This window comes from Nomascus leucogenys, chromosome 4, assembly GCF_006542625.1.
Source record: "Nomascus leucogenys isolate Asia chromosome 4, Asia_NLE_v1, whole genome shotgun sequence".
NCBI lineage: Eukaryota > Metazoa > Chordata > Mammalia > Primates > Hylobatidae > Nomascus > Nomascus leucogenys.
Genome location: NC_044384.1, coordinates 51,869,234 through 51,884,169, shown reverse-complemented (window position 1 = coordinate 51,884,169; position 14,936 = coordinate 51,869,234).

Sequence of the window (14,936 nt, the reverse complement as noted above, 5' to 3'; positions counted from 1 at the left end):
AAGTAAGTAGACATATTGGCATCATACACCCTGTGATATAATGAACAAAATTACTTCTGTGGCATTCTTACCTAAGTAATCTCAATCTAATGATAAGTAAATACTTAAACATCAAAATGAAGAGATATCCTACCAAATAACTGACCAGCACTCTTCAAAAGAAATTCATGCCTCTGAATTGGAATCAGGAACAGAATTAAAAAGTGCACCACTTAAAAAAATGACGAAATTCAGAAAGATCTGTAGTTCAGTTTAGTAGAATTTCTCTAATGCTATTTTCCTGGTTTTGGTAACTGAACTATACAAGATGGTAACTTTAGGGGAAGCTAGGTTAAGATCCTACTATATACAGGAGGTCTTTGTATTATTTTTGTAACATCACTGTAAGTCTAAAATCATTTCTAAATAAAAAGCTTTAAAAAAAATAGGCCAGGTGCGGTGGCTCACGCCTGTAATCCCAGCACTTTGGGAGGCCGAGGTGGGCAGATCACGAGGTCAGGAGATCGAGACCATCCTGGCTAACATGCTGAAACCTGGTCTCTACTAAAAATACAAAAAAAAAAAAAAAATTAGCTGGGCGTGGTGGTTGGCGCCTGTAGTCCCAGCTACTCTGGAGGCTGAGGCAGGAGAATGGCGTGAACCTGGGAGGCAGAGCTTGTAGTGAGCCGAGATTGCGCCACTGCACTCCAGCCTCAGGACAGAGTGAGACTCCATCTCAAAAAAAAAAAAAAAAAAAAAAAATATATATATATATATATATATATAAAATATGTAATATATAAATATATATATATATTTAGGGTCACAACATTTTCAGTAACACTATTAGATACCATGAAGGAATAATAAGCATAAAATATAGGCTAGTGGTGACATTTGAGAGTGACAGCATGGGAACTGGATTGGGGAGGGGCACACAGGAGGCTTCAAAGGTAATTTTAATATAACTGTTTTTAGAATGGCTGTGAATACATGAATGTTAATTGTTAACATGATTATTTTATATCTTCCATATATTTGATAATTTTTGAATCAATGGAATAGATTTAATACAAATATGTGAGATTCTGACATAAAGAGTTTACATTAGAAATAGGCTCATTTGGAGCCATGTGAAATTGCATTGCATTAAATCAGAATACTCCTAAAAAGACCTTTCCATGTTACAATTTAAAGTGTTAGTTTTACTTACTCCTCCCTTTGAGGATTCCTAATGTGAGTTGGCTTGCATTTGAGCATAGTAAAACCTTGGCAATAATGCAGTTTAATCCTGAGTGTGGTATCAATGGAGAAAGGGGAGCAGTTGGATTTTTTTTTTTTTTTTGCCTGTGGATACAATCTTAAGAAGAACAAATGGGAAAGAGTACTTATTGGCACATATTGAGAAAAAAAAAACCTGCAGTGAGTCTCAAGATACCCAATTAAGATAAAATTAAATCATGCAAATATTGATCCAGTTAAATTTGCCATGGGTAAGTCTTATTATCAGTCAAAATTTTTATATCAAATAGCAAAGAACTATAGAAAAGCCAAAATTATATATATACATATAAAGAAACGAATGATATATATATATATGTGTGTATATATATCAGGGTAAGAGTAATAATAAAGAAAAACATATTTTATTTCACTTTTATTACTTGTGTTGGTAATTGACTCACAGTTTTGCTTTTGACTAATTATGCTTAAAATTTCAGACTCCTTCCCAGATGATTAGCATTCATAGATAATGCTATACTCTCAAAAAACTAACATATTGCTTAAATAAGATGCACACAATTTTAGTCAATGTGCATATAACTAAATGCACAAAATGGACCACAGAATATCCATGAGCAACACAATGGCTCATGGCTCTGGATATCCCTAGAAAATGACTACACATGAGTTCATGGATCAAAGTAATTGATGATAGTTTTATCACTGAAGTTATTCCTTGAGGAATTTAATACTGATTGATGTAGGCAAACATGTTTAATTCCACAAGTATGTTTGAATGAATGCAAGTCTGAATTTTGTTTGTAAGTTTTTTCTTCAATAATACAGTTTCCAAAAGCAAAGTCTCCATTAAAAAGTTTGCATTAAAGTAAACTCACAAAAAAACTCTTTCACAAGAAAAGTACAATTAGCCATGAATTTGCTTTATATTGTTTTCATTATTTAGGACCTTATTCCAAGAGAGTTGATTGCTTTTAAGTCTACCAAATTATACACGCCTGTGTGAGTACAGACTGCATTAAAGCAGTCCTCTTTAGAGGTCACATTTCCCATTGATGCTGACCCTTCATCAAATGCTTTTGGAGTTCCTCTTTTGGAATTGTACTCAGAGCTTACAACACATTCAGGAAAATCCTCAGAGAATAACCTTAGTTCTTTGACAGTGGGTTTGATTTTCAAAAAGAAAGTTACATAGCACTTGGTATAGTGATTAAAATGGGTGCTGAATCTGGTTAATGGAATTCTGAGCTAAACATGAGGCATGATTACAAATGATTGCTACTGCTCCACAGGACATTTAAAAAGGACTTTGCACCAATGGGACCGTTGTTAAAATGAGCATATAAACTTCCAAAGAAACTATCTTGAGGGACAATATTCATTTGTCTGCATAAGTTATAGCATTGACATTTTAACAAACGACACTTTATAATTCCTAGCAGTACAACGTTGAAGGCTGGTTAAGGTTTGCTGTCCCGAATGTGTCTCTGAGAGCCATTCTGTTTCTGCTAAGCCAGGGCTCTTTTCTGAGTCCTCTCAGCCACAGGGCGGGGCCGAGCCCCATGGTAGGCCCGCCTTTTCCAGCACCATCTCCCAAAATCTGCCCTGATTTCCCACCTTTCTTCTAGCCTGCGTGGAAGGCTTCCTATGAAAGCTTCCCCTTTCTTCACACAGCCAGCAGCCTAGAGGCAGCAGGAAATCAAGACTGCTTCAACCAGGTGAAGAAGATGGCTGTGAAAGCCACAAGGTCATCCCCCTGAAGGTACTAATTTGTTGAAATTTGACTAAAATGAAATGGCTAACAAGTTCACTAAGGAAGACGCATAGCTGAGAGTGAACAGCAGCAGAGCCAGTGCTACTTTCACCCAAATAAACAAATGATATGCACACACCCCTCAGTTTCAGTAAAGAATCAATTGGCAGAAGCTTTTCCTCTCCTGCCCTGACGGCGAGTTTTCTCCATAACTTGCTCCCGGGGTTCCCCTCCGGGTGTCCTCTCCCATCCGGACTGGCTGGCCATTCCCGGGACTAGATGGTGCTTAGGGCGATCGGGAGCTCTGATCCGGCCTGACTTTTCTGATCATCAGCTTCCTTTCTTTTTCATACTCTGATTCTAAAGATAAAGATAGAGCCAGTTTCTCCCCCTTTAGTGTTTCAAATTCCTTCCTCATGACTCTTCAGGCAGTACAGTGAGGAGACCAAGTGCACGACGTGGAATTCCGGCCTGTCTCCTTAATAGCCTTACGATCTACCTCACGGAAGTGTTATGAGGGTGGAATGAGTTAGTGCACATAAAGCCTGTAGCATGGTGCTTGGCCCAGAATAGGCCCTCAGCGAATGTTAGTTATTATGGTGATGATTAATACTTCAGTTTCTCTGTGCTCAGCAAACACCACCTCCCTGTGCTGGCACTGCATAATCCCCTCGCCACACATATTCAAGGTCCTACCCCTGTCTGCTTATGCTATGGCCTGTGAGGAGGAGCAATGGGGGATGCCTGTCACCTTCCAAGACTTTTATCTGAAACAGGCTTTATCTCGTTCTCTGTGGGGATTTTTCCCCGAGGCTCTTTTGTCCCCTATTTCAGAGCTTACTTTGCCTCCCTTTTGTGTTACATTTGCTTCTATAGGGGGGTAGAGTTGCCCTATTTACAAGAGTAGCTATCACCATGGTAACTTGGTATTTTGATACAGGCATGAAGCATTTCTGAGGGGAAAATAGGTCCCTTATTTTTCAGCTTTGGCATGTAGATGTATGGGAATCAAAATACTTGCCCGACATTATATAGCTGGTTCAAATGTCAAAGCAAAGAAGCAAGTTTTGTGGATATTTTAAATAAGTATTGAGCAACCACAGCATGGTATCAATTGGGCAGAACATTCTCACAATTAATTCCTGCCACTTAGGCACGAATGCCTGAAGGCAACGTGGCATATACTTTGGTGAACTCGTCCTCTGAATGAAAAAAATAATGGTACACATGGTTGGACAATAAAATATTCTGTTCACTCACATTGCAAAAAGTGTCAAAGATGCCAGGTTGGAGTTTCTGAAATATTTTGATAGCTTTTTGAGAACAAACAAGACAGAACATTCTAAAATCAGCCTGTTGTTTAATAATCAGGGGAATGTGGTTACTGTATATGTCACTTACTTATACACTGGGCATGGAGTAAGGGGAAGACTGGTATTGGGTGTTGAGTGCCTACTGTGGGCCAGGTTCCCTGCTATGAGCTGCTAACATAGATGAATGAACTGTAACTCCTACCTTTGAGACTTTGCATTTGGTGAGGAAACAAATAATTATAATACAGTGTAATATGTCTTGATAAAGATAGCTACAGAAATGATATGAGGGACAAGGAGGAAAAAAGCCCTCATAGAGATGAACTTTGAACTGTTTTAAGGGTGACCAGATGGTGAGATTAGAGGGTGTGGACTCTACCCCAGACTACCACAGAGTATCTTTCCGGAGCATGGACTTATTTTACTCTCTCTGCCAAACAAGGGCAACAGTAGTTTCTACTTTGGCATGTTCCGACAACCTAGGGATTCCTGGGACTGGGCTTGGAACTATTTTCTGTTCGCTAAATGTGTCATATTTTTGCTTACCTTTGCTCATCTTGTTCCACCTACCTGAAATCTTCCTGTAGTACCACACCTCCTCTCCATCCGTCTTGACGGTGTGCATCCTCTTATCCACTTTTGTGTCCTTCAGGCTTTGGCTGTGGTGTTTCTTCCTGGGGTAACCTTTGCAGACCCTCACAGAGGGCTTCATTACTCCTATTTGCTCCTACAGTATCCTCTACTTACCTTTACATTAGTGCTTATAATCATTTGTTGCTCATTGCCTGTTTTCTGGCTTGGCTCATTCAATTCACTCACCCCCTTCACTAGGAAACAATGCATATCATTCCCTTTTGTACTCCCAGAGCCTAACTTCATGCTTATTAAATAGATGTGTAAATGAATCAAAGGAGACACTTACTATTATAACTGCCCTTCAAGGGAAAGAACTACCTTGTCCCATAATGTCGTGCTCTTGGATTTGTTATAGTCAGTCTTCTGCAAGGTATGGATGGCTAAACAAGGTAGATGAAAATCCGTGCTTATTTCACTTTGGGGGTAACATTTTATAATTTCAAACTTGTAGAAAATTTGCAAGTTTAGTATATGCAAAACCATAAATGTTTATGTGGATTTTAAAAATGGTTTTTATTTTATCCCATTTGCTTTACCATCTCCTTTGTTCTTCCATTTCTCTGTACATATATGAACTTTTTTTTTTACAAAGTCAATGCATCAATTATCTTTCTTTTTTTTATTATACTTTAAGTTCTAGGGTACATGTGCACAACGTGCAGATTTGTTACGTATGTATACATGTGCCATGTTGGTGTGCTGCACCCATTAACTCGTCATTTACATTGCGTATATCTCCTAATGCTATCCCTCCCCACTCCCCCCACCTCACAACTGGCCCTGGTGTGTGATGTTCCCCTTCCTGTGTCCAAGTGTTCTCACTGACAAACTTTTTTTTAACCATTTGAGAGTAAATTAGAGACATCATGCCTTTTAACTTCTTCATACATCAGTGTGAATTTCCCATCAAAAAGACATTTTTCTACTTTAAACCACAGTAAAATGATAAAAATCTGGAAATTTAATATTGATACAATATGAACAACTAATTAATAGTTTATACTTAAATTTCATCAATTGTACCAATAATGTTCTTTATAGCTATTTTCTCCTGTCCAGAATCCAATCAAGGATCACATGTTGCACATAGTTATCATGTCGTTTTGAGTGTCCTTTAACGTGGAGCTATTTCTCAGCCTTTCTTTGTCCTTCTTGATCTTCATAGTTTGAAGAATATAGGAAAGTTATTTTGCAAAATATCCTTCCACATTTGGCTTAGTCTAATGTTTTCTCATAATTAAATACAGGTTATGCTTTTTTTTTTTTTTTTGCCAGGAATACTACAAAAATGAGGCTGCTGTATCTTTTCTGGTGCAGCATGTCAGGAAGCATACGACTTCAGGGTGTCCCAGTATTGGTGACGTTAATTTTGACCACTTGGTTAAGGTGGTGTCTGTAAGCTTTCTCCACTGTAAAGTTTCTATATTTTCTTTGTAGTTAACAAGTGCTTATACACACATACGTATATAAAGATGTTGTTAGATAGCAAGGTGGGAAGACAGATGATAAACAGATAGATAGCCAGCCATAAACATAGAAGCAGATGTAGAGATGGATGTAGGCATAGACATGGAAGTATAATTTCTGGATTTTATGTCGAAATGAATGTTTAGGTTTATGAGAAATTGCCACAGTGTTTTCCAAAGTAGCTGCACCATTTTGTATTCCCACAAGCAATGTATTAGACTTTGAGTTACTCCACATCCTCACCAACATTTTCAATATTTTGTTTTATTATTGTTATTTTAAAAGAAATGTAATAGTATCCCATTATTGTTTTCATTTGCCTGAAGACTAATGAAATTAAATACAAAACTCCTTTATTACTTTTAGTTTTTTACCCCTTTGGCTGTCCTGTTTTTCTTTTTTCTATTTTTATTATACTTTTAGTTCTGGGTACATGTGCAGAACGTGCAGGTTTCTTACATAGGTATACACATGCCATGGTGGTTTGCTGCACCCTTCAACCCATCATCTACATTAGGTATTTCTTCTAATGTTATCCCTCCCCTAACCCCCGACCCCCGACAGGCTCTGGTGGGTGATGTTCCCCTCCCTGTGTCCATGTGTTCTCATTGTTCAACTCCCACTTATGAGTGAGAACATGCAGTGTTTGGTTTTCTGTTCTTGTGTTAGTTTGCTGAGAATGACAGTTTCCAGCTTCATCCATGTCCCTGCAAAGGATGTGAACTCATCCTTTTTTATGGTTGTGTACTATTCCATGGTGTACATGTGCCACATTTTCTTTATCCAGTCTATCATTGATGGGCGTTTGGGTTGGTTCCAAGTCTTTGCTATTGTGAATAGTGCTGCAATAAACATACATGTGCATGTGTCTTTATAGTAGAATGATTTATCATCCTTTGGGTATATACTCAGTAATGGGATGGCTAGGTCAAATGGTATTTCTAGTTCTAGATCCTTGAGGAGTCGCCACACTGTCTTCCACAATGGTTGAACTGATTTACACTCCCACCAACAGTGTAGAAGCATTCCCATTTCTCCACATCCTCTCCAGCATGTTTTCTCCTGACTTTTTAATGATTGCCATTCTAACTGGCGTGAGATGGTATCTCATTGTGGTTTTGATTTGCATTTCTCTAAAGACCAGTAATGATTAGCTTTTTTCCATGTTCGTTGACTGCATAAATGTCTTCTTTTGAGAAGTGCCTGTTCATATCCTTCACCCACTTTTTGATGGGGTTGTTTTTTTCTTGTAAATTTGATTAAGTTCCTTGTAGATTCTGGATATTAGCCCTTCGTCAGATGGATAGATTGCAAAATTTCTCTCCCATTCTGTAGGTTGCCTGTTCACCCTTGTGATAGTTTATTTTGCTGTGCAGGAGCTTGTTAGTTTAATTAGATCCCATTTGTCAATTTTGGCTTTTGTTGCCATTGCTTTTGGTGTTTTAGTCATGAAGTCTTCGCCCATGCCTACGTCCTGAATGGTATTGCCTAGGTTTTCTTCTAGGGTTTTTATGGTTTTAAGTCTTACATTGAAGTTTTTAATCCATCTTGAGTTAATTTTTGTATAAGGTGTAAGGAAGGGGTCCAGTTTCAGTTATCTGCATATGGCTAGCCAGAGCTGTCTTCTTTGGCCAGGCGCGGTGGCTCACGTCTGTAATCCCAGCACTTTGGGAGGCCAAGGTGGGCAGATCACGAGGTCAGGAGATCGAGACCATCCTGGCTAACATGATGAAACCCCGTCTCTACTAAAAATACAAAAAAAATTAGTGGGGCACTGTGGCGGGTGCCTGTAGTCCCAGCTCCTCAGGAGGCTGAGGCAGGAGAATGGCATGAACCTGGGAGGCAGAGCTTGCAGTGAGCCGAGATAGCGCCATTGCACTCCAGGCTGGGCGACAGAGCAAGACTCCACCTCAAAAAAAAAAAAAAAACAAACAGAGCTGTCCTTTTTTGTGAAGTGTCTATTCATAATTTTTGCCCATTTGGATTTTTCCTGGTCATTTAATTATTGAGTTCTGAGGGTTATCTACTCTGTGTACAAGTTATTTGTTTATGTATTTTGAAAATATTTTCTTCTGGGCTGGTATGCCCATTCATTTTCTTTATAATCTTCTGATAAGTAGAAAATTTTAATTTTGATGTAGCCTGCTTATCATTTTTTTCCTTTTGCGGTTATTTCTTTCTGTGTCTAAGAAGTATTTTCCTGCCTACTGTAAAGCTATTCTCGTATGTTGCTTTCTAGAATATGTAGAGTTTCATCTTTTCCATTTAACTCTATGATCAATATAGTGTTTATACTGTAGTCTATTGTGTAGTAGCATTATGTCTAAAAATCAGTGTACATATTTTAATTTTAAAATACTTAATTGCAAAAAGTGCTAATGATCATCTAAGCCTTCAGCAAGCCATACTTTTTCTGTAGGTAGAGGGTCTTTTGTTTAACTTAAAGTGGAAACCTCCATTTTTAAAGAATATTTCAACTGGATATAGAATTCTGGACTGCCAGATTGCAGTTTTCTGCAGTTCAAAGATGTTCCATTGTCTTTGGCTCACATTGTTCCTGAAGGAAAGTTGACCTTAATTTATATCTTTGTATACAATGTGTCATTTTAATCTACCTGTTTTCAAAATGTTTCCCTTTATTTTTGGTTTTCAAAAGTTTTATTACAATGTGTCTAGGTGCAATTTTATGTTCTTAAATTTCTTAGGGTTCACTGAGTTTCCTGGATCTGCAAGTTACATTTTTCACCAAACTTGGAAAATATCCTGACCCTTTCTGTCCCTCCTCTCTTTCTAGGACTTCAGTGACATATATGTTAGACCACTTGATGTCCCACACGCCACGTAGAACCTTTTTAATTAATTTTTTTCTCTCTGTTCTTCAAATTATATACTCCCTATTGATTTATATTTAAGCGTATTGACTCTTCTGCCATCTCTAATATGCTATTAAGCCAATCAGGACATTTTTTATTTCAGATACTGTATCTTTAATTCTAAAATTTGTATCTGGTTCTTTCTCATACTTTCCATCTGTTAATGTATTACTCCACATTTTTCCTTAAAAACATTAATAGCTGCTTAAGGTCCTTGTTCAATAAGTCCAATATCTCATTTATGTGAGAGTTGAGTACTATTAATTGCTTTTCTCTGGGCTATGTGACACATTTTTTCTGTTTGGGGGGCATGTCTAGTAATTTTTTATTATATGCTGAACATTGTGGATGATATGTGGTAGAGATTCTGGATTTTGTTATAATCTGAATGTATTTATTTTTGTTCTGGCAAGCAATTAATTATACTCTAAATTCCCTTCTTCCTGTGATGAACAATAGCTGAAACAAAACTTTCTCTCATTCTTCCCGTTCTTAATTCTAGTTAGTCTTTTGGAGACTCCCTGTGTATGCTTAGATCAGCAAAGTTTATTCACACATTTTTGTGACATGTTCCTCTGACCTGGGACTTCTCAGTATCCTACCATCTGGCAGTCCTGATTCCTAACCTTTGACTTCTTGAATAAGACCAAGGCTTTCTGCTTCTGCTTAAGTGGCTGTAGGACATGGGACTGGATGTGTCCTCAAGCAAAATGCTAGATAAACAAAATCTCACCCAGTGCTCTTCTTTTTTAAAGACCAATCCTTCTCCAGTTTTTGCTTGCTTTTGATGTCTCTCCAGTGCTAATAGTTGCCTATAGTTTAGAATCATTATATAAAGGAAAGTTAGTCCTATATTAACTACTTTGCAGTTACCAAAAGTGAAATATGCCAAAATGAACCTTATTATGTACTCAGGTCCTCTGCATGAAATAAGACAAAGATCCATTAATCAATTTACACCAGATATTAGGGATTCTGTCTATATTTATTCTTTGTTTTCTAATATATCTTTGGGTAATTTTATCTGTAGCCATGACCTCTACTGACCCCTATTACTCCTCTATTAATGTCTTTCTAAATCTTTAGCTTTAGACTTTATAATTCTTCTGTGATCCAAGTCTTGATTTCCAATTATCCTCCCATTCATATCCATAAGACAGCATTTTCTTTGTAAAATTTTGTCCATCCATGACCAGTAGAGACTGATACCCCAACTCTATGTTCCTGAAGCAATGTATTTCTGCTTCGATCTAATCACTTGTCAATATCTAGTTTTGATTTTAGGTAGTTTCACGCACTTGTTTCCCCAAATATACTGTAAACTCCTTGATGCCATATGCCATGCCTTATTTATATTCGTATCATTAGTGCCCAGCTCAGTTATTTTATTCAAAAATGTTTGTTGAAAACAGATTTCAAAAGGAGCAAATATTTGCATCATTTTTGGCATTATAAAAGGATGCTATTGTCCCCCCCAAAAAAGCCGTTTGTTTCCTACAAAGTTAAAATGCTTAGATTTTCAGTAGGCCTTTCCAGGAGGCTTTGAGGAATAAGAGAGAAGTGACACACTATGACCCACTGCTTGTAAGGACACTTTTAAAGACAAATATTTAATTTTGAATTTGATTAGATATTGATATTTACCTAACTGCTAGTAAAGGGGAAATAAGCCTTTCTTTAAAAAAAGAAGTAATTCAATACGTTCAAATTGTGAGTCGTATACACTCTGGGAAGTGTTGTATAATATGTTATCACTTTTTGATATAAATGTAAGGGGCTCATCATGTGGAAAGTGGTCATTTTCCAAGCTCTCTCTTTCTCATGAAGAAGTAGTATAATAATAATAAAAATAGCACATGCTATATCTATTGAATTCTTACTGTATATTTGAGGCATTGTTCAAAGTGCTTCACCTATATTAACTCATCTAATACTCAGAACAATGCTACAGAAATGTGTAGTTATTATTATTATTTCCTCAGTTGAAGAAATTGTGACTTAAGTAGTAGTAAGCTGAAGACATTTTACAGTCTTAGCTTTTGTAATCAAGAATAAACTCTATGGGTATAGAATGTAATCCCTCTGCATACTTATTTCTGATACCTTTATTTTACCAACTCATTGCTCCTTCAATACCTTGTGTTTGCCTTTCAACCATATCATGCATCATCATTTAACCGGTGACAAGTTACCTTAAATCCAATTTTTCTTTATGCTTACAAATACTCCCCAATTTCAGCAAATATTCTCTTTTCTCCATCACTGCAGTGAGCTTCTGTTTTGTCCTTTTTAACTGTTGCACTTGCCTGTCATTAGTACTCCTTTTGACTTGAAGAAATCATCTTTTTCAATCATAAGAACCTGATAAGCAATTTATGTCCCCAAAACAACAATCCTCAACTTGTTTTTAGTTGGCTGTTCTTCATGTGAATTATGTGTAATGGTATATTGATGTTAGTTGACATCTAATAGGGATTGATTTGACACTACCAATCTCATTTCTTCTAGGTACTTAGGTCCTTAGGTCCTAAGACCTGAGTGGAGATGATAGGCCCTTTGTTTTTGTTGGTTTATCATGTCACCAGGTGCTTAATATTTGAGGGTTACTTTTTATGAAAAATACAGTAAAAAATTTTTGCAGCTCATAAGATATCCTTTACCTGGTTATAGGGAAGTGGTACTATTGCTGAGCTCATGAAGAGCAATTAAATAACAATAATTCACTAACATTTCAAAATTAGACATCATCATTTTTCTCACATTAAAACTAGTATAGTTAGTCTTAAGCAGCTCATCATTTTGTTATGGGGAGATTTAGTACACATTTAAATCAGTGTTTTAGTTAAATGTAAATTAGTATTTTTATTTTAAACTGCAAAGAGCTGGCACTCACTCAGAAATATGGAAATGGCAACCAATAAGAGGGAAATGGTTTTCTTCTCTAAGATACCTATATGAGAAAATATTATTAACAATAATGAGAGTGAGTTGTTCACATGGAGAGGGCGTTATGCCCACAAGTACTCTTGAGGCAACATGGCAAACTTGCCTGTTTCAAAAGTTCTGATTTATGTAGTGCCTTATTCACTGTGCAACAATATCAGTCTCTGAAGTGCATCCTATAATTATACAAGCAATAACCATTTCTTTTTGTTTATAAAAATAACAGTAAGTGAAGAGCTGAAATGTAATTTCCTGAAGCAAAGATCTTGAAAATTGATAACATCTTTGTAACTCTTCATCTATCATTTTCAAATCCCAGTTCATAAGATCAATATTTCTGTTTGTTAATGATTTCTCAACAATGTCGGCCCAGAAAGTGACAGAAAATCACACGTATATCTAATTAATATGTGAAAATATCAAAATATAATGTCAATTCAATTGTTCACAATAATTGAAGGATTAAAATGTCCTATTTCATTGTGTTTTCTGGTTACGTGAAAGTTGATCCATTTGTGCTAGATATATGAACCAGTTAACTTACTATGTCTCATTGAGTTACTTACTGTGTCACTGAGTAGATATTAACCAACCACAAGTCTTCAATTTAGAAATCAAAATATTCATTATATGGTCAATATTCTTTGAAAAAGTATAACAAAAACAGAAATGTAAAGATTCTACCAAATACCATAAGTATAAAAGAGTAATGGCCCAGAAAAATGATTTTCATTATTTCAAATATAAATTTAACTCAAAATTTGATGCAAAAAAGTTTTGGAAAACAACTAGATAATTTTGAATTTATGTAATCTTATTTAAAGAGGTGGTGATAAAAATGCAAATATGAAATTGGCTGTAGCTCTCTTTAGCTAACAGAATAAATCTTAGTTGAATCATTTATCCCCCTTTATACATATTCATATTCTTGCTGTAGCCTGAAAACTGAGAGGTAAAAAAGTAAGGCCTTTAGGGTATCTAGGACATAATTGGCAAACAGATTAAAAGTCATAATAGTTGGCAAAGTGCCTTCTTCACGTCTCTTTCTCATTGCCTATGCTTATCTCCATATGGTGCCTCTGTTTCAAGCTAGGCACTATCTCGTCTTCTCCAAATGAAGCAGAATCAAATTTATATTTCATTTTAATCTGCTTATTCTAAGAAATTAATGGCACCTGCCCCACATGCAGACTGACATGCCTTCGTTTAGGTGAACTGTTAACATAATATCTGACTTTACCCTTGTCAAATGACATATTTGTTTTTTGGTTTTCTTATATAAGAGAGACTATGTTTACTAGAAACTGTTCTACCATCCCTTTATGACAGTTGACTGATATTATGTACATAAATCAAACACTTAAATTAAATTTACTTTTCATTTTGCAAGAAATTCCTATGCCAGACTCTTTGGGGACTATGAACCAATTAACCTTTCTTGATTTCTCTTGAACACTTCTTGGTTTCCATTTATATTTCTTAGCACTCCTTTGGTCATAGGTTAAAAAAGATCACCTGAATAGTTTTAAGCAAAGAGTCCAATTTAGTGCAAGGACTTAGAGATCTCTTTTGTAAGCTATACACAGCAATGGGGTTGGCACTGAGGAATGTCTGAGAAAGAGGCACTGGACTGCCTGCCTTGAAAAACTCAGCTGTCCCCTGTCATCTCTGTGTCTCTGTGCAGTTGGTGAGTCTCCAGTTGCAGACCAGCTCTTTTTGTTCAGTTCATATAATGGAAAATGGCTATTGAATAACTCCATGTTCGTGTTGCCTTCATTAAGAGATGACAGAGTTGAAGTCTTGTTTGCAACTACATGTTTTCAGAGTCAAACTAGGATCAGCCCCATATATTTTGGCCTGAAAGCTGAATCATGTCAGACAAACATAGCTGTTGCTGTGGTAAACCATGTAAATGGTGGGAGGACCTTTGAAAGCAGTACAAGATGCCTTGATTTTAACTCTCAAATTAATTATATGACATTTTGACTTACCGAAGAGCTAATTAGGTTGATCACTTCTATTCATTAATTTTTAGTATCAATGATCAATTAAATATCATTCAAATAAATCTAGAGCTTTATTTAAGGGAAAGTTAGATTTGGCTTTTGCTTGTAATCATGCCTTTTAAATCCTACTACTTATGATCCAGATATATTAATAATATTTGGGCATTTGGAATCATTTTACTAGCAAGCCAGATAATATATTCATGCATTTTTTATTTTAGAGATAAATAATACTATGCTGTAATATTGCTGAAAATGCAAGTACATAGGTTCATATGTAGTTGAAACTCTAAAATATTGTTGACCCTGGCACTCTTCTCTGATGTAATGTGGTTCATACTCATTAGGTCCAAAGGCAGGCATGATAGATGCATTGCTGAGATCATGGTGCCCAGGAAGCCAAGGTCATAGGTGTAAGCTCCGTATGGGCCAGGTTTTCTGTAGAAAGAAAATGAAAAGCCAGCATCTCAAGTCTTATCTCTTTTTTGGATTAACACATACCATTAAACAGGAGGTATACTGACGGTGATATGAAATAAACCAAACCAAAATGCATGTCCTCCTTACTGTACCTAAGATCAACTTCATATATAAAGAGAATTTATTTATTTAATCAAAAGAGTATCTTGGTTCAAGAGCATATTCAGCAAAAGCATATACTCTGGCCTTTATGGAAATAGGTCCTCTTTACTTTCAACTATTCATCTATAAAATGTATAGGTAT